At 46.0% G+C, this 23,552-nt stretch overlaps 1 long non-coding RNA gene across 1 annotated transcript in view; it reads left to right on the top strand.

Annotated features, from left to right (window-relative positions):
* LOC147756495 (uncharacterized) overlaps window positions 1-3,394 on the top strand; it is a 47,598-nt gene extending 44,204 nt beyond the window's left edge. Inside the window, exon 7 of the long non-coding RNA XR_015323891.1 lies at window positions 1,563-3,394. This is a non-coding gene — a long non-coding RNA (uncharacterized LOC147756495). The remainder of the gene's footprint in view (window positions 1-1,562) is intronic.
* Window positions 3,395-23,552: the final 20,158 nt, after the last annotated feature.

Genomic DNA, 23,552 nt, shown 5'->3' with positions numbered 1-23,552 from the left:
CCGTGTCGCCAGGGCAGCAGTACCTTTCGGATCAATCCTGTTCCACCAGGTCAGAACAAGCGTCCCTTGCCAACGCCCCTCCCACCTTCTTTCTAACCCCATTGTCTGGGAGCAACGCTCGGCTGTAGTGGGGGCTGGTAGCAGGGAAAGCCAAGAGACCGAGCTAAGAGCCACCTAAACTCCCATTTTTCCCTCTTTTTTCTTTGGACATGACGGTTTTCCCTGAACGAACGCTAGCACCAGTGCGCCTTCTTCGCTGTGTATCGTTATCTGTGCCTTCTTGTTCTTAGAGGGTTTGCTTGCGTCTGGCACTGCTGCTGAGGATGTTGCTGATGGTTGTTTTCGTTTTCCGCGCGCTCCGCGGCTTCGGCCCGCCTGCTGCAACCAACCCTCGCCCTGTGGCGCCTCGATGCCATCCCAGAACAAGCCAGATCTAGGTAGTTGAAGAGCTAGGGAGCCAGGCTTGGCCGCAGCAGGCTCCACTTCAAGCGAACAGAGGCCAACAACCATGGTCAGTAAAGGCAAGAGCGACGGTAGTCGCAGCAGCAGACTGGGCCGCTCCTGCTATTCCTTTTTTCTCGCTGGATTCTGTCTTCGTTGTTCGTTGCCCGTAGGCTGTTTGCTTCGCCTCCTGTCGATTTCCCACCCTGCAGTTGCACAGTAACGGACAGGGACAACACCCAGTCCTGACAGGCTCAACCATTCTCCCTCCTCGAAGCGCCTTCTACGTTTTGCTAGAGCCCAGCTTCCTCGAAGCCCCTCTGTGTCCGCCCGACCCGAAGTCTGCATTTCCTTGAGCGCCAAACAGCCCCCAATCTCTTCTACTCCTCTCTTAGCTCCTGCCCCTCCATTCGAACAGTCAACTCATACAGCTAAAGCAGCGACAGCAGCGGCCGCTCCTTGGCAATCCGCTTTGCCAAGGCGTTTACTGGTAAAACCTAACGTCTTCGCCCACTCATTCTGACGCATAAATTGCTTTCTTGTTCTACTCGTGTTCCCCGAGCAAGGCCTGAGAGGACAACTAGCTAGGATAATAACAGCAGTGAGATAGGAGTGTTCAGGCCCGTCTTATTAGCGTTGTTGACAGTACCGTAGAAGGCAGTAGCACCCCGCGAAACCAACATATACGTCTTATCTGTCGTGCACAATCTGCTACACTGTATATGCAAGTATTAGCTTTAGTGTTTGAGACAAACGAAATTATGAGCAAATCTAATTGATGGGCTCGAGGAGCTTGAACTCTAATAAATATTTACATCATTTCATCTTCAAATCATAGCTACCACATAACTTAATATATGCGTCAATAGAATTAATGGTTGCAATTAGCAGAAAATGATCGTTGCTTCCGAAGTACCCCGCGTTCTGTTGCTGTTTCTTTTGTGTGGGCCTTTTATCAGTTTCCTTCCTTTAACTCTCTCTGCGTTGCGTAAATATAAGCACCGCAAAGTATAGTTTTCATATGAACGATACACTTCTGTAGAGTAGGTTTGCTAGGCTAGGCTTGTAGAATTCAGTGGGCAAGTTTCTGAAACAATTCCTGTTGTTACTTCCTGTTGTAGTTAGTTCCAGGTGATGTATTTGCCTTTCGGGCTATAAGCACCCGCTTCCACCCACTGTTTGTACGTATCATGCCTGCGCCAGCGTGTCTTGTAAGCTACCGAAGTTGCCGAGCTGCTACTGCCAGCGACGCTCCGGCGTCACTTGACATCGTCGTTTCGGTCAACAACAACATCGTCATCGTCCTACGAAACACACATACGAATGAATCCAACTGAGGACTAACATTCGCATGAATTATGCAGCACCTAAGTGAGTGAAGCTCTTGGCCGTCGTGGCCCTTTTGGTCCAAGAACGAATAACGCGCTTAGATCGTCCACGTTGTGTCTTGGTTAAGCTGGCTGGTCGGCTGGTTGGCTGGCCATTATCTCGGGGCTCCTTTTAGTCACCCACCCTCGTCTGCCCATATGGCATCGCGTTCTTCTTCAAAGGAGACGTCTTTGCTCACAACTACCTTCCCCCCTCATTAACCCCTCTGTCGTTTTCTTACTTCCTCACGATTTTCTTTGCCATTTTGACAAAGTTGCTGGTGGATACAGCAGCACCGTCAGCTGTCTACTAGGGAATATCCGATTACCTGCTGACGTCTGCGTATCGCTGGGGAACAACAGAAACGACGCAACAACACAAGCAACATGTACAGAAGTATTGCAGCGTGAACGAGTATATATATACGTGGTAGCCTCAGAGGTAATAGCAGGGCGTGAACTCTTACTTCTCTGTGGCAAGCAGTGTTGCTTTCTCGACCCTTCGATAGGATATAATCAAGTCAGGTCAAATCGAGTAGCCCAAGGCGCTCCATGAGCCAAGGCTCCTCGAACCGCTAACAGAATACTCGTCACGCACAAGAAAGCAGGAGCTGGGTTGGTCGGTCCAGCTGAGACGGGTGGGTTGCCGTTGCTCGGTGTTGCAGAGAGGGCGCGACACACAGAGAATTCGCGAGCAGGAGGAAAGGAGGAAAAGGAAACCCGCGGAGCTGGATTGGGGGCGGGGGGCTGAGCCTAACTCACTCATCTATAGATTGGTAGAAGGTGGCAGAAGGCGGCGAAAGGGACAGGGGGAGGGTTGAACAAGTTGGACGAAGAGCAAGAGGACCAAAAGACTACTATTACTGTTGCCGCCGCCACCTCTGCCGCCTCCGCCAAAAAGGAGGTGGCTACTTTTGGGACCTGGTAACACTGCTGCTGCTGTTCACAGAAGCAGCAACAAGATGCGGGGTGCAGATGATGCCGGCTATGCGCGAACGCGCCGGCCGCTACCTCTTGATGTGAAAGAGGAGCGAAACGAAAGGACGACAGTCGCCCTACGGCCTCAGCTACTCCAGGGGCAATACCACGCTAACAGGATATGGGGAGGTGCGAAAAGAATTATGAATCCATTGATCTGATCGCGGATAGTAGACTAAAAAGCAGAATCAGATTTTCTAGGGAGAAAGTTGAAACGTCGACCACAAGCCATCCATCGCTTCGGTACTTATTATGGGTAGGATAATCAATTCAGAAAGACGAGCGCGACAGGGATCACATCACCCGTTCATGTTTTGTTGCTTTATGCACGCGTTTCCATTTCTCGGTTTACATCGAACATGCACTTAATTAATATATTCTATTACGAAGCTTCAAAACTGCAGTTGTAGATCTTTTCGCTATTTAAGCCGTAACTATTCTGGCCACGACCCTAAACGTACCGTTATTTATTTAGTATAAAGACCTCTAGAGAAAACAGCAAGTTTAAGTAACGTAACCAGCAAACGTAAATGGCAAATATTGTAAACTTAGACCATATATTTTGTTTCTGTGCCAATCTGAATAAATGTTTTTATTAGAATCTCTCATTTTATGAGGTTTGGTTTGTAAAGCCTTCAGAAGAGATCCGATCAAGTCAGCCTTATGATAAAAACATTGACGCATCATAGCTTGTTATCCAATGTATTCTAGCAACCACTTCATCAATCATAGTATATTATATATATCGTATTGCCCAGAGGTGAATATATATAAACTAGCAATAAATTCGACATGCCTACGCGGATAGGCAGCTGTTTATAATAGTCTACTAAGTGTTACGTGATACAGGGTCCACCTCGCACAGAGACAACAATTACGTTTTCCCTATGCGCGTCACGGAGCGGAGTTCAATATTGTTTATTGCTAATACAAATAGTAATAAACAATAATGAATAACAATAGCCCCTCTCGATAGTGTTTATAAGCATATTGACGTATAGCCAGGCAGCAACATGGCTATCGGTGGTGCATCGTACTGCATTACACAATCAGATTATATGGAGAGGCCAACTCGTAAGTCATCACAAAGTAGATCCGGCTGATTGTGACGCCGCCGCTGCTGCTCCCTAGACGAGCGCATTTTCAGCCTGCTTTACTGTTAACTTGTTGGTGCCAAATTTATCGTACGCAATGCACGCCTGATGATCGGTATTTCCGATGACCAAAATCATCATTTAGGCAATGTTGTTTTCGCTGCTCTATTGGCCTTCGCTGCCGATGCGTCTGACAGCGGCAGAGTTGTTCAGCGTGATGCATCGTCGTGGACTACGTTACATGGATGATGACCCAACATGGATGGATGGCCACTAACTAATCCAAGTGCGTATAAAGTAAATCATTCTCCTTCCATAGTACTACTATCGCGCTGGCCAGTCATGGCAATAACACGTTGGCCTAAGTTCTATATGATGTAGGTGGGAGAACGGGCTGTTGCTCCAATTTTGTCTTTCTATGTATATGTGTATGTATGCATCTGATAGACAATCAATACATCAAACGGGCAGCGTATGGCGAACAGCAGCGACTCAGTGGCACAGGTGAGACCACAGTTAGACGAACGTACGAACAAACAAGTACGACGGGGCTTAGGGTAATTGATAAGTCTATACTACTTACAACCGCCTATCGGCCAAGTGTACAAAGTAACGCAAATGACAACCGCGGCATAGGCCGACCAGTCAACCATCCAGTCTGTCCTGACCCGCTCTCTCCCTATGCGTATGAATCTATAGATGTGTACCTGAACTATAATGGATTAACTATATGCTAGACTGCACGAAGAGCGGTGTGCAGCTGAAAGTGACCGGTGCTCTTAGAAACAGCTCATAGAGATTCACTGTTCGGGAAGCCAGCTCTGTGTCTCACCGCTCTACAAGTGACTTTGTGTATAGGATTTTACAGCGACTCAAAATCAGTCTCGTGGCTGCAGTCCTGTTCTTTGTTCACAGCTATTTCCATAAGCTGTTGCATCGGCTGGATTGAGGAGGCAGGATGTCATGGCCAAGCATCATATCGTCGCTACCGCCATCGTCACAAGGCCTGCACGCCTATATTTTATTGATATAGAGTCGACTCCCGTCTCGGGGCGCCTGTCTCCAGCCGGTATGATTCGCCCTCAAATGCTCACTTCACCCGCTTTAAATTTAACTCGAGCCTTGAGTCTAGGCCTTCACTTCCGCAGGCAGGCCGCTACGACATCGAGTTAAAAAGAGAGTAACATTGTTTCAATGTTTAGATAGCTGCGGATGACGCCGAAATAGATAGGTGACTCCAGTGATTTAGTGCGCCTAAACTCATAGCTTATAGCCCAAGTAGAAGGATGCTGCGCGAAGAAGTAGGATGCCGATGAAGCCTGAGCACCTATCGACCGGCCTGCCGACCGGCCAGCCCGGTAGCTAGCTGGCTAGCTAGCTAGCTTTACAAATCGCTCTCCAGAGACGTGTGGCAACACCTTGCTCAAAGCGGCTTTGAACGCCAGACGATTCTGCCTCGATTACCTGGATGGGGAGAAGCCACAATGTAAACTCGGAAATTACTTGATCGTAGAGATTAACGATGGTCGAACAACTAGATTAGCGGTCTCTCGTTTTTGTTTGAGATTATTAGCTAGGTTTCTTGTTGACGCTGTTGATCCGGTAGTCGATCGGAACATAAATGATCGTCGTTGAATACGAAAAGCAAGCAAAACAGTCGCAGGTTGACGGATACCAGTTCTTCACTCAAATAATCGAATTTAGCTTAAACAAAAAAAAAAAAAAAAAACTGTAAAAATGCTAGTTTTATTGTCTGCGTGCAATTTTTGTCCTTGCTCTGAGCTCAAATACAGTATTAATCATTCCCGGCCTTCCGTTTAGTTCAGTGCATGCATTGCAACGAACGTAGCGCGCCAAATTCAACGCTGACGTATGGTATTTATATCCGATGGGCGAGTGTTTTTCGGAGAAGGCGAGCTCATCCAAGGGACTCTATAGATGTATCCTTTGCTATTCTACCTTTGAGCATCATATGTTAGATTTTTGACAGCAACGGTTACGTTATATAGTTTCAGATGTTCTTAACAACCGTAAAAATAGCTACTGCTATAAGCACAAGGGTTTCACTAATAACAAATCAATGCTAAACAGAATTTGGAGGACGTGGCCTGCCGCTCTCTGAAGGCGAACGTTCATAGAATCAGTTAGTGTTAGGCCATTCGTTTGACGGGTGACAGTTGCACCGGCAAAAGTAATATAGAGGGTTATTTCCAATTAGTTAGGACGTACGTTGCTGGTCATTGTCCTTACTGCTGGGGCAATTTCATCAGATCGATCTGTGCCTCGCGCGATTGCAACTAGCATCACCGATGCTGCTGCTACTACCACTAACGCTGATAGACTTGTAATTAATAGACGCCACTTTCTCGGACGACCCAACTAGAAAGCGGCGTCACATCTGGCTTAGCTGACCAGGTTCCCCTATCTCTAACAGTAGCAACAACCATAAAAGCTGCATTTACCTAATTCCGATGTCGCTACCCAGAGTAGTAATACATTGCCATACTGATCCTAAGTAAACAAGTCCTGACTATGACCACCAAAAATTGAGCTTTCTTTTTGTACCTCGCTTTTGATGCAAACGCTTTCAGCTGCAGCGCCAGTAAATATCATCTATTTCTTTAACTATTGGGCTTTATTTTTTTATAATCCTCGTTTTGTGGCTGTTTCGAATGCTTTCGTATATCCTCTGGCCTGATCTCATCACGAATTTATGGGATCGATATAATGATCGGCTGACGAGAACCTCAACTCTGCCACCATTTTACCACTACTATCTGAACAAATTGAATCCGAAGAAATACTAATACGAAGATGCTAATAAACCGGCCGAATGAGGTAGAAAGAAGAAGTACGAGGTTTTTGAAGGAACTCAAAAGATAAATCCTCCGCTCAAAATCGATGTACATTGGCAGACACGGCGTACAACCCAGGCAGTGAGGACATATAGTATAGAACATCGAGTAGCTCGATGTTGTCGTTTTCCTGTGACGCTGGACAACGTTACTCTAATCTTTGGAGATACACTCCGGCGAACATCGCTCCTGCCTTGAGAGGGGGGTAGTAACAACAGTTGAGGACCGATAGGTCATTGTCTTGTTCTGACGGAGCGTTATCAGTGCTTGTTTGTCCGCTCCTGTTTTCCCAGTCCTTTTGGCCCTCGCTCGCCACTGTTAGGATCCACATTTGCTGGTTCCTCCTGTTCATCACTCTTACAATCGGAGATTCGGCAATGACCCTGCAAGAGTAGAAAGTGGAAAAAAAGCTAATGATTTGCCCACAAGGGCACCAGTAACAGAAGAGAGAACCGTAGAACCAGACGCTGCCGGCAGCAGCAGCAGCAGCAGCAGTGATTTAGGGCTACCCAGTTCAATTTCCAACCCATTTCTCGCAGTCTAACAAATCGACAGTTGGACCGTCTGCAGGAAAAAAGGGGAGGGCATGTGGTGTTAGGGGATCGAAAGGTCCTGTTCTTCACTAGCTGACCAGCGATCTGTCTGCCTGCCTGCCGTAGACAGGGCGTTGGCACGCAACTTCTTCGCTCGGTATCGTTTGTAGCTCCGTCACATAGCGACCGCCAGGACATAGTGTGAGAATACGCGAACATCGTTCGCATTGGCAGCGACTAGGTATCGTACCTTCACCGTACCGTAGAGTTGTGGACTTAACTAATTAACGTGAAGCTTACGTTTTGTCGTTGGCTAAACAGATGCAGGCTAAGTTCTAGCAATGGCTATTACAACACGTTATGCTGTCCGTCTCCACTAGGCGACAGTTACATAGGTGACTCCACACGTAACACTAACATTGCAGCTAGTGGTATCCTCACCGAGCAAACCTTCAAGAAAGGTCAATCTGTAAGAGGGTTTCTTCTTTACTGGGTCCCATTGCGAATAGACTCCAGACGTGCCCCTGGACGGCGTTCGGGTCGTTGGCTGTTTCCTACTGCCGCACAGTTGTGGTTCTGTGTTACACTTGGTGCTATTAGGACTTGGGTCGGCTGTTGTAGCTATTTCCGAAGATGTTTCCACCATTTCTACCAACGACCGATCCAGACTTGCACTTCCTTTCCCTTTTTCGTCTGGATCGCTTCGCCTGCTGCCTAAACTTCCTCACGCCTTTATTTCCTCGATACGAGCTACCATCGCTTTCCTTTCCTTATGACGACGCTTCTTGTATGGTGCTATGCACCCAGCTAGCTTTTGCCAAAGGACTCCTGCGCAGCCGTCGTGTCGCTGGTAGCAATGTTAGCGCTTTTGGTTCTACAGATGCTTGCAATACAAATCCCGTTACCACGTTCCCGTTTACACGAACAACGACGGTAAGTCGAGTCCTCGTCTACTCTTTTCAGCAGCGCACGGCAATTGTTTCGTGCGTTGCGCGCACAACCTAGCTGCAGTGGAGCCTAAAACGCGATGAAGACTCGGGCGGTGTCGTGTCGTCGTTGCTCGTCGGTTCCGTTTTAACTTGGCTAGCGTGTATTGCTCTCGTTCCGTTACTCGCTACGTTGAAGCCGCTCGCTTTTCCAGCCATCTTCTTGCCCCCTCCTTTCGCGTTAAACCTCCAGTAGTACCCCAAACCGTTTGCTCGGCAGTTTGCTCAATAGGGACAGCTACAGGGTACGCAAAAGGAAGCGGCACGGAAAGCCGCCGCTTCTATCGTTTTCAGGCGCCGCCTAGCCTGGATTGGCGCAAAAGGCCGTACGCCTTCATGTGAGAAAGCCTCACTAAGGGCAGCAGAAGTAGCAACAAACGAAAACGATCGAGTACCACTGCGCGGGTCCTGATTTTGCCGCCAGTCACCGCCTTTTGGAAGTGCTACCGCTCCCCGCTTTGCTGCAGACCTCTGACGCGAAAAGTAATATTTTCCAGACAACAGCGGCAAACAAAGACGTGGAAAAAAAGAAGAACGAAGCCAAAGAGCAGAGGCCGGAAAACGACAGAGGAAAAGCTGATTTGAGGAGTCGAGGATATAAAGGAATGAAGAAGTCTTGAACGAGCGAAACTCTCCCTGTGGCACAGGGTGGGTTGCTTTCAGACGCCGAGGTCTGATAGCATGCTGCCACAGAAGGTGGGGGAGATAAGACCAAGGGATAAGCTCAAAGGCAGCGAGATGGATACTTTTGATGGCTTATAGGAATGAACTGGCCGCTGTTTGGCGCTGCCACAGAACAAAACTCGAAAAAAAAGTGGCCCTTCGGTCCGAGATATGAGAGCCCTGAACAAGCTTCAGAGGCCTCACATGTGAGGGTATATCAGGGAGAGATGAGAGGAGAATAAAGTGAATTTATTACGGCATTTGGTATATCTTCTTTACGATAGAACTAAGTGAAACCAGGGTCTTCAACTATCGGCGAAGATCTGTTGCACTTGAGAAGCGGTACAGTTATGCCGCTGAAATATTATGCAGCGACAGGCTCGTTGCTAGTCTGGATCCGCGCGTGTGACCTATACAGCTGGTGCAATGTAACCATCTCTATCGTATTGGCCTGTGTTAGACTCACCGTAATTACCGTCATTATCAAGTTCTGCAAGTACGTATATTCAGCAATGAAACCTAAGCCAGTGTGCTTGTAAGAGAACGACGCGGTGAATCATGAAAATGCGCTGGAGTCCTGTTCGAATTATATTTATCTGAATATCTCAATTGTTATGAGGAAAAGATGAATCTACTTAGAATAGGTAAGAGTGATCGTAGCAAAAAAAGTACCATACGAATCAGTATCAGTTGCAGCGATGAAAATTTGATCGCTGTTTCTACAGTTATAAAGTTCTGGCTGAGGTCCAACACTATTACAGCAAATACAGGGAGAAGTCCGGCCGGTTCAGTGTGCGTAAGTGAGGTTCGAAAAACAAGTTCCTAAAAAACGGACATAAATAAAAGGCACTAGGAGAGAGAGAGAGAGTTTTGTCTAGTCTTGGTTGTAGAGGCATCAACGAGACGTAGATACCATTTGCATATGGCCGTTATTGAATAGTTACTTAGCAAAGCCAACTAGTAGTTGGGGAAACAGTGAAACAGAGTTGAATGTAGATAAGAGGTCATATCGGTTCAAATCGACGGCGATAGATAGATCGATTGATCTTTTTGCTGAACCTACGCAGTCGGTATCATGGCGCAGCGCGGAAGTCGGAACTGCGGTAATCGAATTTGATCGGACCGTCATGGTGATGACTGCCGGCAAGCGAGCAGCATATTACCATGCCGATGTGGTTGGAGCTGAGTAGCTCTAATCAGGGTAATTGTCGGCTTGGCGAATACATTTCGACTGTCATTCACGTATACAAACGTACAGTCAGTTGGATACCAGTATACGAACAGTACATATCTATCCGTACATACGGACAGACCCAAGCGGGCGCTATCGGGCAACCAGCGCTGGGCCCGCCCGAAACGCGCAATTGGGTTGTGATCAACATCAAGATGCCCCTCGTTCACTGTGGACGTTGTTGCTGCTGATGCGGTGGCCGCGGCCGCGGCCGCTTATAGCCCTAACTGGGTCTATCGAGGTCTAGATCAGAATACAAAACAGTTACCCGCTGCCTATCTACCGTTACCTGAACACATTCAGCTATTTGCTGACGCTGCCTGTTCCCAACTCAGAGCCGAGCTCGCTCAGCCAACGGCCTCCAGCAAAACAGAAAAAGAATAAAGGGAGCGAAGTTGAATCTTGCATAGGTATACGAATATATACCCTTGGGGAGAAAGGTCCGTTTAGGCAGAACTATGATGAGTGAATCACATGGTTAACCATCGTTGCTATAGTAATGCTTGTAGAAATAGAAGTAGTAGCATTCTTAATGCGTCCACTCCCAAAGGACGTAGGCGAGCAACATGGCGTCGAGCGTGTCTATGTGTTTGCATGAGACGTAGAGGCACAAACAAATGTTCTAGTTTCCTAGCCGACTAGCTACCTAGTTAATACGGCACTACGCATATGAACTTTTCTCCCATTCACAGAGAAGATAGGAGGATAATGTTGAAATCTGGATGGGGGCAGTAGGTCACTGTAACGCGCGGTGTCGTAAGAACGGCCGGACGAAACGGACTGGTCAGAGACAGCGATTGTATACATACACCAGCTGAATCGTTTGTATTACGCTTCGTCTCAACACGAATGAATATCGCTCACACCAGATTGTTACGGCGGAGTCCTGGTACGAACTATGATTGCATGACGATGAGAGAGACTGAGTGAATCCGCTACCACATGCTTGCTATCCAGCCCTACCTATAGACGGTAGCCAGAGATCAAGACAACCAACTAACCAGCCAGCCAGCCGCCAAAGCTATGGAGCGACCTATCATACTGAGTTACCGCACTTGGTTAATATGGTAGCGTGCAGTGAACGCATTCGAGCATCAAAGAGTGTGTAGGAAACAGCGTATTATAGTGCAATATAGTGGCTAAAACGAGATGGCTATTGAGCTCTCGTAACTATGCTCTCGACAGGCCACAGGCGTAGCTCTCCCCAGACATTCACCAGGGACCCCCAAAGTAGCCAATGAAATAAGTCCCTATGGCGTGCTAACTAGCTGCGCTTTCGAGATTAGGGCCTATCTACACTAGAGCCTGCTGTGCACGATATGGGCTCGTCGAGAAGCCTGCCAGCACGTAAGCACCTGAGGCGTGAATTCAACGCGAGCAAAGGTAGTATTTGCTCAATACGCAGCTTACTTAACGGGAAATGAGATGGGGGCGTCGTTTCGGAATCCTGAAAGGTCACTGAAAATGACAGAGACCAGATTTACCTCTCGGACAAGTTCGCTGCCTGATGACCTACAAAGGCTGATTAAACGAATGTTGATGCCATATTGAAGTGGCAACGACGTAATTTGCACTAAGCTCGTCACTGCTCTAATGATAACTTGAGATTCAGACGTTTTAAATCTAACTGTCATTACGCTACGATATTCTTCTTGGCCCGGAGATAATTTATTTAACTACAGGTGAACTTTTGATGTTATTTAGATAGCTATTTGTCGGCAGAGCTCATCTAGCTTGCGTACGGAACCGCTATGATTAGATCGAGCTTGGAATGAGCCTTAAAAACTTAATACGAAACTGAGGCTAAAATATAAGGCAGCCACATTTTAACCTGCTGTATCATGTGGAAGAAGTATAGCGTGGGCCGGCTAGGCGGCCGTAGTTCCGTCGTGATGGGGTTGCCCAGCTATCATAGCAAACTTGCATTTTTACTGCATCAGGTTTCTGGGGAGAAGAATACCAAACCGATAATCGAGCATACGAGCAAATACCTCCTTAAATTCCTAGTACAATCACATAACCTACTCTCTTGCTAACAAAGTACATAGTTATGCTGCAGTCAAGTGGTAGGGACCTTTCTTTGTTGGCAATAAACCGACGCCTAAAGCACTGCTATTGGTGGGCTGTACCGATAGCCAGAACTTTGTCAGATCTCTGTTTTGCGTCCTGTGCCGGACATCTCTTGTACGCTACGCCTGCCGGCGTACAGAAAAACCCATAACGGCGTGCTTGGGTGGGCACCGACGGCGCGTAGCGCACAACGACGCTGGGATCCATCGTCGTTATGGTCGTGGGATAGCGCGCATTTACGCTCATCGTTTCAGTTGCTTCGCGTTGCTACTTCGTTTGCATATTCAGGGGGATATCTGCTGCCCCTTTGCCATTGTCCGGATCAAGTCTTTAAGGACAAGGCAAAATGAGCCTGTGAAAGGCACTCGAACAGTCTAATGACTGACAACTGAAACTAATTGAAAGCTCTATTGAGTGTAGACATTCTGGCAACGAGGCAGTAGCATGGAAAAAAATGACTCAGGCAGAAAACAAACGAACGCGGTAGTGCAATTAACTTGTTCATTTTCTAACATTACGATTTATATTTACAGTGTTTGTATGGTTTGAATAGTTCCTCTGAACCTATAAATAGTAGATTACTGAGTTGTGCATGGGCAAGGTGCCTCACCAAGCTCGTAGAACGATGGCATATGTCGAAACGTATTTGTACACCTGTATCTCAACGCACTCCAAACAATAATGGGTCTATCTACTAAACAAAATTGAAACCACTAACGGAGATTATTATTCAAGACGATGACGATACTGTCCAGCGTACTCTTATCCAAGACGAAATGTGACAGGCAAAACCTAATTAAACAAGTAAATGGGGGACTAGCACATCTGAGCAACGCGTAAAACTGAAAGTACCCCCATTACTTATTATAGAGTTACATTTATTTCAATGCAGATATACTATGTGGTGTGCGTATCGCTCGTTAATTTCGACAATATCTGTGTTTAATTCCTTCCTATCAACGAGGATACGAACCGTTCCGTTCGCGAAAAACGTACTGGGCATACCAGACAGTGACCTTCAAGAGTCAATCGGAAGAGCCACTGTCGCCCTTGATCACTTGGCCTTTGCCATCCGCCCGCTTACCAGAAAATATAGTAACTAGTTTGCTGCTAGGCATCCATTGCTTGATTAACTAGCTGTCGAAAGAACCGTTGCAATACATCTGTTATTTGAAAGTTATGGGGCTAATTATACCAAGCGAGTTACGAGAAACGAGCACTTTTGCTGTATGGTCCTCGAGTTGACGGAGTTTCTACACTACAATTGTGTTCTTTAGTGTATTCGAGCACCCGCCATATAATGGTGTGAGTATATGATCGGCTATGGGAACGAAGGCTTGAGACGGTTATGCTGCTGCCACTGCTCTGATTTATTAGAAAGTGAAGAAAGGGTACCCAATGAATGTGAATTGATCTGGACGGAGTCGCGAATTAAACGGAGAAGAACACTGGAAGACCCATAACAACATTCAGAGATACCTATTAGCAGATAGGTAGTGAAGAATGGCGGCTGTACACTCCCTGAGAACAGCTCCTTCGTTCCTTCGTATCTATCGACTATGATATTACAGCGTCACAAATGATGCCTGCCATCCATCCATCCATCCATTGCTACTAAATAGAATTAGGCTGAAAAATTCGTCAACAGCGTATACGGAAAGCAACAAGGGGCTAGAAAAAGTTTACGCGCAGATGCATCAATAAGACGCGTATCTAACCATTAATATCGTAAATGATCGCCAACGAAGCGTCTTTGTAGGAAATAAATTTGCATGGTCTCTCACATAGCGACGGTTTCTAACTAATTTTATTAAGTTAGTATAGTAACAGCTACTAAGAAATTGTGTAGTCTATCCCGCTTGTGCAGTCTTATACGACGTTGTGTCGGACCTTCCTCGGTTTACTTTACCTATCTACCACTCAGCTAAGAGTTCTGTACTCTGGCCTTGCGCATTTTTCTTTTATGATACTCATACGCACCCCTTACCCTGGCCCTTTATTTTCCTTTGTTCACTAACTGATTTTAATATGGCACACAAATTATCTAAACGTTGTATAAAGCCTATTTCCGATATCGCTAAATAGGCATAAATATAACAAATTTACATATGACTCAAGATAATTCACCTACATGTTCGCGTCGCATAACTATACAAAAGTTACCGGCAAGGAACACCCAATCATGAACAGAGTTAACGGCCAGTGTTTTTCTTAATTAGCGTTTTACGGTCTGCACCTATCGCTACTACAAACCATCATTCTGTAAAGCATTTTCAGTGATGAGTACTATGTTCAGCTCCAATGACCCTCTTTTGCTGATTTCGTAGTCAATTCATGACTTATTCTGCGCTTGCTATCTGAACTAACCATCTTCATTCGCGGAATTAGGGTATATCGGACGAATTTCATTATAGACCATGAAGAAATATTCCGTGGGTCATCTGCTGTCCTTACAGCTGCACCTGTTCGATAGGCTCAGTATGCTCTTAGTGCATTCGCAACAAATGATTTCAATTTTTGACCCAACCTAGCACTCCGAAGTTGTGAGCTGGGACACAGTACAGTCTATCAGCAGAAGTTCTTACTTTGGCATATATGGCCGATGTGCTAGCATTGCTGTTCCCAATAACACCAAGCGGTGAGTGGGTTAATATTTGTTCAGAACTGCTTTCAGCCAGAACAAACAACATCGGAGTCAAATGCATGAGCTCCATGCAGACAGGTAATACATTCGCGGGTAGATGCAGTGTTCTGACCATAATGTCAGAGCTAAGCTTGTTAAAGAAGCATTGTTTGACGCCCACTGGGCCTAACGATTTAAGGCTGTCGACTGACTTGAAGGAGAACTCCAGATTCGCTTCAATCCATCTTCAGTTTCCATGATGTTTGCAAGGGGGCCTTTGGTTGCATAAAAAGGTGGTATCTCGAGTCTTAAAGGATTGAAAATTCGAGCAAATCTTTTAAGGAGCCCTTTCTTAAGATTTTTGTTTCTGTAAAGAAAGTCGGACCGCTCATCAGAAGTGGCATGTGCTTGGGCAATAAAGCCACCAAAAAACACCGAACGAAATCACAAACGGAATTTTAAAACTTCTTAATGAACGGCTCTGGATTTGAAGATACACAGCGATCAGAAAAAACCCAGAACTGTTCTATGCAGCAAAACGCACTTTTAATGTTGAAGACTATGGTTTTCTGGCCCTTGACGACAAGGTCTTAATCCTGTCGGGAACTAGTTTAGGGGCATTATGATCGCTCTCCAATTTTGACAACTCACACTTTGATAGACACGTTTGTCCTTCGAATCGGAAAGCTAAGTTTGCCAGTGATCTTACCTACAGCTAAAATGGTTTAATAATTGTGCCTTATCTGACCCCCTCCCCCTGGGGATGTTCATTTGAACAAAAATTTTATGTTGTATTCTGACCCCTCAGCAACTTCACGAAGCGTTATCTAGCTACTGGCTTATTCTTGCACAAAGCTGACGTATTGTCCTTAAAAGAAAGGCTTAGAACATAACAAGTTAGAATAGCATGCATTGTCTGTTGCCTGTCTAAGTAGTAATGCAGCGCCGCAATTCCGCTTTGTGGACGACCGTAAAAATGCGTAGGTGGGATGTGTCAGGTAGAGAGTTATTTCAATCATAATCTTGCCCTCGTCTCTCATCCTGCGCTATCTTTGTTACATATGAGATGGCTGACTGCTTAGCTTCCTGTCTTGTTGGCAGGGTTTACCTCTGTCCAAACCCGCTCTTTTTCTTTCTGTCTCCTCCCTGATGCTGCTAGCACTTGGAATAGTTCTCATCATCGTCGTCGTCGTCGTCGTCGTCGTCGCCGTCGTCGTCGTCGTCGTCGTCGTCGTCGTCGTCGTCGTCGTCGTCGTCGTCGTCGTCGTCGTCGTCGTCGTCGTCGTCGTCGTCGTCGTCGTCGTGATGTGCCTAAGACGACAAACGGCGCCGTGTTTACCCCGTAAATATTGTACCCGGTGTGCTTGTGTACGCTGTACCTTCTTTCGTACTCTTCTGCCACTGCTGCAACCCTCGAACAACAACAAGCGGCCGAGAAGCACACTCCCCAGAGGCCAACTAGCTACGGGACGTGCGCTCCGTTAGCACAAATTAGGGAGAGTTAGTTTTGTGGGGGGCGGGGGTGACATGGAAACAGTGAAGGAACAGACGATGTTGGGTTGGAAGGGTAAGAGGTAGATGAAGCGGTTCGAGGTGCGGCCTGACTGGCCCTCCTATCGCTTCGGCTCACTACTACTGTATCATTTGGTGTCCGCGAAGTCGAATATCTCATGAGAGGCTGAGTGGCCGGTCTTCTTGGCCCAAGTCCCAACGATGACTGGGGCTTTGTGAGTGGGAGGGGCCTAAGCGGTGGATCGCACGCTTAAATTGTTTGTACAGCAGCTACACACATAAGGCTAAATACACAGATGCATGCACATCCAAAGCAGCCTACTGGCACATATGTGACATTGTAAGCTGTTTGACAGTTTGTGGAAGTAGCCCAGCTGGAGGTGGGTTGTGCATAAAAGCGGAAGCTAGCCAGAGGAGTACAAAGGAAGAAAACCGCAGAAAAGAGAAGATCATCGGGGATACAGGTGCGACTGACAGCTCGTAGTCAACCAAGCCGTGCTTGCTGGTTAGTGACTGGGGCCGTATGGAGGCATGGCTGACCGGCGGTCTAGGAAAAAAATAGAAGAAAGAGCATAGCAGTTTATTGAAACATTGGCTAATAAAGAAAACGGGTGCCGTTAGCCAAAATGTGCAAATTCATATTGCCATCATTATCTAAATACATGAAAAAAATCACAGCTCGTTACTGCTAAATACCTTAAAGGTGCGTTCAGTAAAACGGTACCTGAAGCTGACGATACACCTACCAATCTAATACTAGCGCCAACTCATCAAATCTATAGCGCATGTATGATCGAGCTCTATTTCTCTCGTTTAGTTCCTAGCACTCAGTTGGACAGCCAACTACATAAGTAGTGTGTAAAAGTCGGTAAGACTTATGTTTGCCTCCCATGAAATAGACCAATTCTTTCTGCTTTTCCCGTTGCAAATATTCCTCGCTCGAGTAACTCTCTGATCTAGAAAGCAGATCAACATCATTTCGTCTTTATCTACTGAAGTCGAAATCGGCCCTGGTGCGATTTGCATGGCCGGAGTCTCCCACGCAACATATACTGCGACATATCTCATAAAGTTATGACATTCGCCTCGAACAAATTGGCTCATCTGAAGCGACCGGAAAAGGCAAAGCCGGCTGGAGATCAACTCACTCCCACATCTCAGACTACGACCCTCTATGGGAAAAATTCCGCCGCGGTACCACCAATTCTCTACGCTACCAGCTAGCTGGAACCACTTCGCTAAAGTGAGAAAACAGTGATACACGATAATCATTCAGATGGGCAACTCTGATAGAAGTTCAGTAGAGGAAGCCGGTTACTAAACTGCGCAGAAATTAGCAATGGAGGATTATGTAACCGCGGGCGTATCCTTTAATCCAACAAAAACAGCCAATAAATTTTTCGTATTGGAAGTGTGTTTTTCGTTAGCTAGTCTCCTACAGGAGAAAAAAAGGATAAGAAAAACATTATTCAATCCCTGACCATTAAAGGAATTCTACGTTAGTGCTGGTCTAACTGAGATGTCACTGCTTGAGGAACATTTATATAAAGGATATATATTTCGCAATTAACAGAATTCTGTCAATGACATAGGTTGGGGCAGCCCTAAACGACGCGTTGCTGGTGAAACTGCCCTAAACATGAACGCTTGTATTTTGTCCTGGTTACTAAAATTATTCGACGGAATTCTCCGAACGTGACTGCACCAGACAAACGGTCCACGAAGAGGCATGGCCCCTAGTTGTTCCCCTTTCATTGTTCAGGTCTGTCCGTCTCGAATGTACTAGAGAAAATACGCCTCTGTTTTTTTCGATCGCTGCCGTCGAATCCCCTTGCTTGCTTGTCCATGTTGTGGTCCAATTTCACAGCCCGCTTCACACTTGTCGGCCTCTCTCGGCCTAGCTTGCTAGTAGAGTAGGCTTGTCGCTGACCCCCTCATCCTCACATCCCCTCGCACACGGAGACACACTCAATCTATCTTTGGGGGATAAGAAAAGAGAAGGAAAAGGAGCATCCGTCTAGGAACGCTGGCAAGACAGGACACGCTAGATCTAGTCTATCTCGCCTGAGGTGTCTCGACGCTTTACCTTCATAGGCGCCACGTTGAGGTAGCTAAGAGCTCAGCAGCTTTACCACGAACGAAAGGAAAAGAGGACGAGGTCTGTATAGCCGTTCCATGCAGGTTCGGTCGTAGCTTTGAAGAGAACGTCGTTGTGTCCCCGTCGCTTCTGTTGTGGCTGCTCCCACTGTTACCCATCCTCCCACGGGTAGACTGAGCCTAAAGGTTAGGCTAGGCAGAGTAAAACTCGGCGGGAGTTGTCACGGATCGCTTCGCGCTTGCTCCAACCACTTGGCGAACAGGATGTGACACTCCACTTGGTACACTCACGTCACCTCGCCACTATCATTTCCACTCTGAGCTCCGCTTCTGCTATTACAAGCAACCATTGTTGCCAGCATAACACTGCGCTGTGCGTAGGAGTTTTACACAGAGATCATATAGAACTATGACCGCTGCTACTGCTACTGCTGCTGGTATTGCTGACGTTCTGTATCTGCCAGCAGGTTTGTTGGGTAGTTGGTGACTTCTGTGTGGGAATGGCAGTACGGCGACCACAGTAAGGGTTCTCGCTATCTCTATGCGTGTCTGAGAAGCGGACCTTCACTTTTTCCCACTCTGATCTGATCTTCTCTGTCAGCCAGCGAGGTGCTCTCGAAGCTGTCACGCCCTCGTTGTGTCCTGCTAGATCCGCAACATCCGAATAGAGTGGGCGATCTTCTGTTTTCCGCTGCTTTGCCGCAAAGTGACAAGTGTCAGTCGGGCGCTGGTGGCGGAGTACCACTCATTTAACTTCGGTTTTTCGTCCGTTCGTTCACCGAATTCTTTTAGGTCTAGGTCGTTGTCGCCATGTCCTTCCTTCTTCGCCACCAACCTCCGTCGCATCGTCCTCAACGAGCTCACAGACGTAGTTCTATTGGATGTGAACTAAATTGGCTGAATTCATTTTGCCAATACTATTGCTACCTCGTACTTTTGTCAGGTTTGTAGCTAACAACAAGCCCTTCAAGTTGAGCAAATTTGTATGTATCGCGTCAGTTCAGCCCTGGTTACACACTTTCCAGAAAAAACTTCGTGCCTATGACATGCCATTGTGTAGAATATCTGTCCATACGACGTGTAGTAGATGCGTATCATCATATGACCATTTCAACCATAGAAGACTGGTCAAGGACAACTGATTTGTATGATATATAATGTTCACATGGTCCCTGCGTCCTGCAATTCGAATGTATGAACAATTTTGGCAGGATACGATAGTGGAAGTTAGCTATTTATATTGGAGCTTGCATGTTCGTTACGAGCGCTACTTTACCACTTTTAAGTATTTAAAATATCCCCTATTTTATTTTTTTGTTTCCGCCTCCCGCTGTGGTATTTTGTGTTAAGAAAAGAGAAAATACGACTAAGTGAGTAGTTTTAGTTACTCTCTTAAATCCGTCTTGCTGAATTGAAGAGTGAGGAACTAAAGCAGGTCTATATGCGATTGGTTCCACAGGAAGAGTACCCCGATATGGCCGAATAGGATTGTAAGGGATAGGATTCTCCACCGGCTCGTTTGTCATATATTGTTTAGCGAGGTCGTGTGTCTTGGATGAGCTCCGATAGGCGGCCTTTTTTTCGTCCAGCATACATAGATACGAGCGTGAAATTATATGCGAGAACAGGACGGACATTCAACCCGTGGGAGCACCTTTGAGTAAGAAGTGGTTATTTCTCAGATATCTCGTAAGCTTGTAAATCGACTATTGGAAGCTCTGAGAACAATCTAAAGGTTTATTTCGTAAATGGCATCTCATATATTTTTTTCGAAAACTAAATACTTTTTAATTCCTACGCCTTGACATATGTCTATATGGTGAACTAGTCAGATTTATAGGTAACTGAGAAATCGGTGGATTTTCACCTATTACGTGCTATAAACCACACCAGATGCAGTCGATGCACACATAAATATCTTTGACCTCGATGCAACAATCAGTCTTCAATCTTCTTGTACTTCAAGCAGTCGAAAGCAGGAGCCTTCTTCGAGCCAATTTACGAGTATGACAAAAGACTCCAAATTCTATTAGTCATAATATAGGAATTGTTCTCATCGAAGGAAATGCTTATGACTGTTCATCATAGTATGAGGGACAGTGATGAGATACTGACACGCGGATTACTGCCGACTCAGTGTCTTTGAACAGCTTTGGGTAAATTTTCTTTCTGTAAATCGAATTGTTTTGTTTACGGTAATAATTCAAGCATTGATTTCTTTCATCGTAGTCTGCTATTACGAAATACATTGCTAGGGCCGTACAAGTAATGCATCTGTACGGGTGGGCATTTTCGATAGCCAACAGTCGCCAAATAGACTCACATTAGAAGGCCTAGACGACATCTAGCTTCAACTTAAACGAGTATCCACTCTGGTTTATTAATGCGCAATCACGCTCGAGAAGATACGAAGGTATTCTTCGCCAGCGTTAATAATCGTTGTAGATACCAAGAGCAGTAATAGAAGTAGTATTAGCAGCCATCGTGCTGTACTTATTCATGATGTCGTGAATTTGATAAGGTATTCATGATAAGTTACAACACCCCCTCAAGCAATACGCCGTCCCGCTAGTGCTGCCCTTTGCCTCATTACAGTGACATATAATGGTTGCTAAAGCGGACTGTTGGATTCAAAATAAATTGTCATAAATCTCGACCGACGAACCGATCGACTTAGTACTCGAACTGGTTCGCTCGTTCTTAGGCTTTGAAATCGGCTATTTTTCGGGACCGTGCCCTTCACAATGTGAGCCCAAGCTGATTTGCTTCTCGTACGCTGAGTTTATGTGCCTGAGGCTCTGCACGCGTGAAGCCGTTTGAAGAGTGAGTGCTGTTGTTGTTGTTACTTAGGTACTAGCGTACTCGTCGCTAGCACCGACAAGGAACAGGTCGACCAACCGGCCATCCAGCGAGCTAAGGGTGTTGCGAGTGAGCAGGTGTTGAATGTAAATGAGTCCTTTTTCCAGTCATAAAGCTGCCTTCCACGCTGCGTGGGTTGACCCCGCAGTTAGTGCAGGGCCGTACGAGATCCAATCCCAGCACTCCGGACACGTCTTCAAGCCATCACACCACTACTATAGGCATCATCATAACCTTCATCGGGGAACAAAGTTGTCGCCTCATAGCACATCGATGGCGCACGAAGTTGAGCGGCTGTACACACTACAATTCATGGGCAATCAATGGGAACAGGTTAATCGTAATCGCTTTCTTCAAACCGAGAGCAATATATGAAGCGCGAGTTGATTTGTGACTTCGGAGTGTGTCGCTGCTGGCCTTGTCCATATTGACCGAGCGAAGCTGAGCGATGTTGGCTCAAGAGAGCACCAAAGTGCTCCAAACTCAGTTAAAATGAGAGTCACCTGTATAGCGACTGCTACAAAATCACCATGGTGATTCTCGGCTTCTAGTATTCCTACTAAGCGTTCTTTTCCTGTCGGCTGCGTGTCTCTGACTTTGGTCTGTCCAAATTTGCAATCTGCCAATAGTAAACGCAGATCGGGATACGGCTTTACGATAACGATATCGCCTACATCTCGACGAAGCAGTGAAATTACACGGAAATTATTGCCAAATTATACTAATTGACTGGCGTTGATATAGAAAGCTAAGCATTAAAGGCCAGTGACGAACCGTAGTAGAGGCATATGCGACCCGCGCATGAAAGCGTGACGCCTTTAGATTTGAGCAGGAAAGGTGTAAATACAGCCTTTTCCTAGTTTTTGTTATTTAAATTATATAAAAATATTGTTCGAATTGCATTAGCTTGATATATTATCAGAACTTCAAGCATTTTAAACTTCGATAAAGCTCCGCCACAAAGCTTGCTAAATTCGATAGTTTCTCTCAGGTTAAATATATTCTAACACATCATTATGATGGCAAAGCTTATGAGCTCTACCCTTCTGCTAATACAAATACAGTACGTCTACCCAGTTCGATCTCTATGCGCCACACATTTTTAACCGCGGAAAATAGCCGTCTTCTTGCCCATACTTTAAAAGTGTTAAGTCAGGACTCAGCACCTTTTTGACCAATTGAATTGGCTATTCCCACCTATACAACTGTCAAAATCATGCCCCGTATCTACCTCATCTAAAAATATGCACGCGCGAACTTAGTCCAATATTTATAAATGGAGTATTGTTTTATTTTTTTATAGAAAAACTGGATATTGTACAAAAGGACTACAAATCGTGCGCATCCATACAACGGCCCGAGACCGCCATGATGGTGATGTGTATGTATGCCTAAATGATGTATTCCAGCTAAGGTTACTTAGATATTATTTAGTTATTACCTAGTTACTTAGATATTATTTAGATATTACTTAGTTAATAGGAACTCTACGATCATGTAATAGGTCTCCATCAGTGCTTTGGGATTTCTTCCAGTTCTAAGCGTGTTCAAGATGATCACAGGTATACACATAACTAACTAAACAGATACAATAGGCATTTTTTTTGTTATCTTGTTTGACAATTACTTAAATGTGCAGTAATTTCATGTCAAGCTATTTCGTCTGATGCGTTCTTCATCTGATCGACATGGTAAACGTGTCACGTCCCTACCTTATGGTGGTTCCACGAGGCACCGAGCTTGAAGGCAGTCATTCCAAACAGCAGCGTCTGTAAAAACGCTCCCATTTCTCTTTAAACCAATAACGTCCCTAACGCGATCAGGTCAATCCTCGATCACAAATAGATCGCGTCGACCGGAAGCGAAATGTTGACCTTGGTCAAATTCTGTACAATAAATGCTGATGAGCTAAAACTCTAGTGGACTTTGTTGCCCTGAGTCAGATTTAGAATTTAACTCGGCTTCCGGTTTTGTCGACACGAACATCCGCCGGATGTTTCACTAGTGGTCACCAGTAAGAAAGCCGCCTGGGGGCGGGCAGGCCAGCGAGTGACCGGGCGACCGAGCTAAGGCGAAGTGGGTGTCTAAATCGGACGGCAAGAAGAGCGTCCGCCGGCCCATTCCTACGCGCTCTTTCGTACGCCTCCAGAGCACCTTTCGTGCGCAACGGAACCGAGTGGCGCGGCCCGCTTCTTTGAAAAATCAAATTTGCCCTGTTTTATGTGTCTGCTTCGAATCGTGTC

The sequence above is a fragment of the Varroa destructor genome, unplaced genomic scaffold (genome assembly GCF_002443255.2).
Source record: "Varroa destructor unplaced genomic scaffold, Vdes_3.0 BEIS01000003.1, whole genome shotgun sequence".
Lineage (NCBI taxonomy): Eukaryota > Metazoa > Arthropoda > Arachnida > Mesostigmata > Varroidae > Varroa > Varroa destructor.
This window is presented reverse-complemented; position numbering and strand designations above follow the sequence as displayed.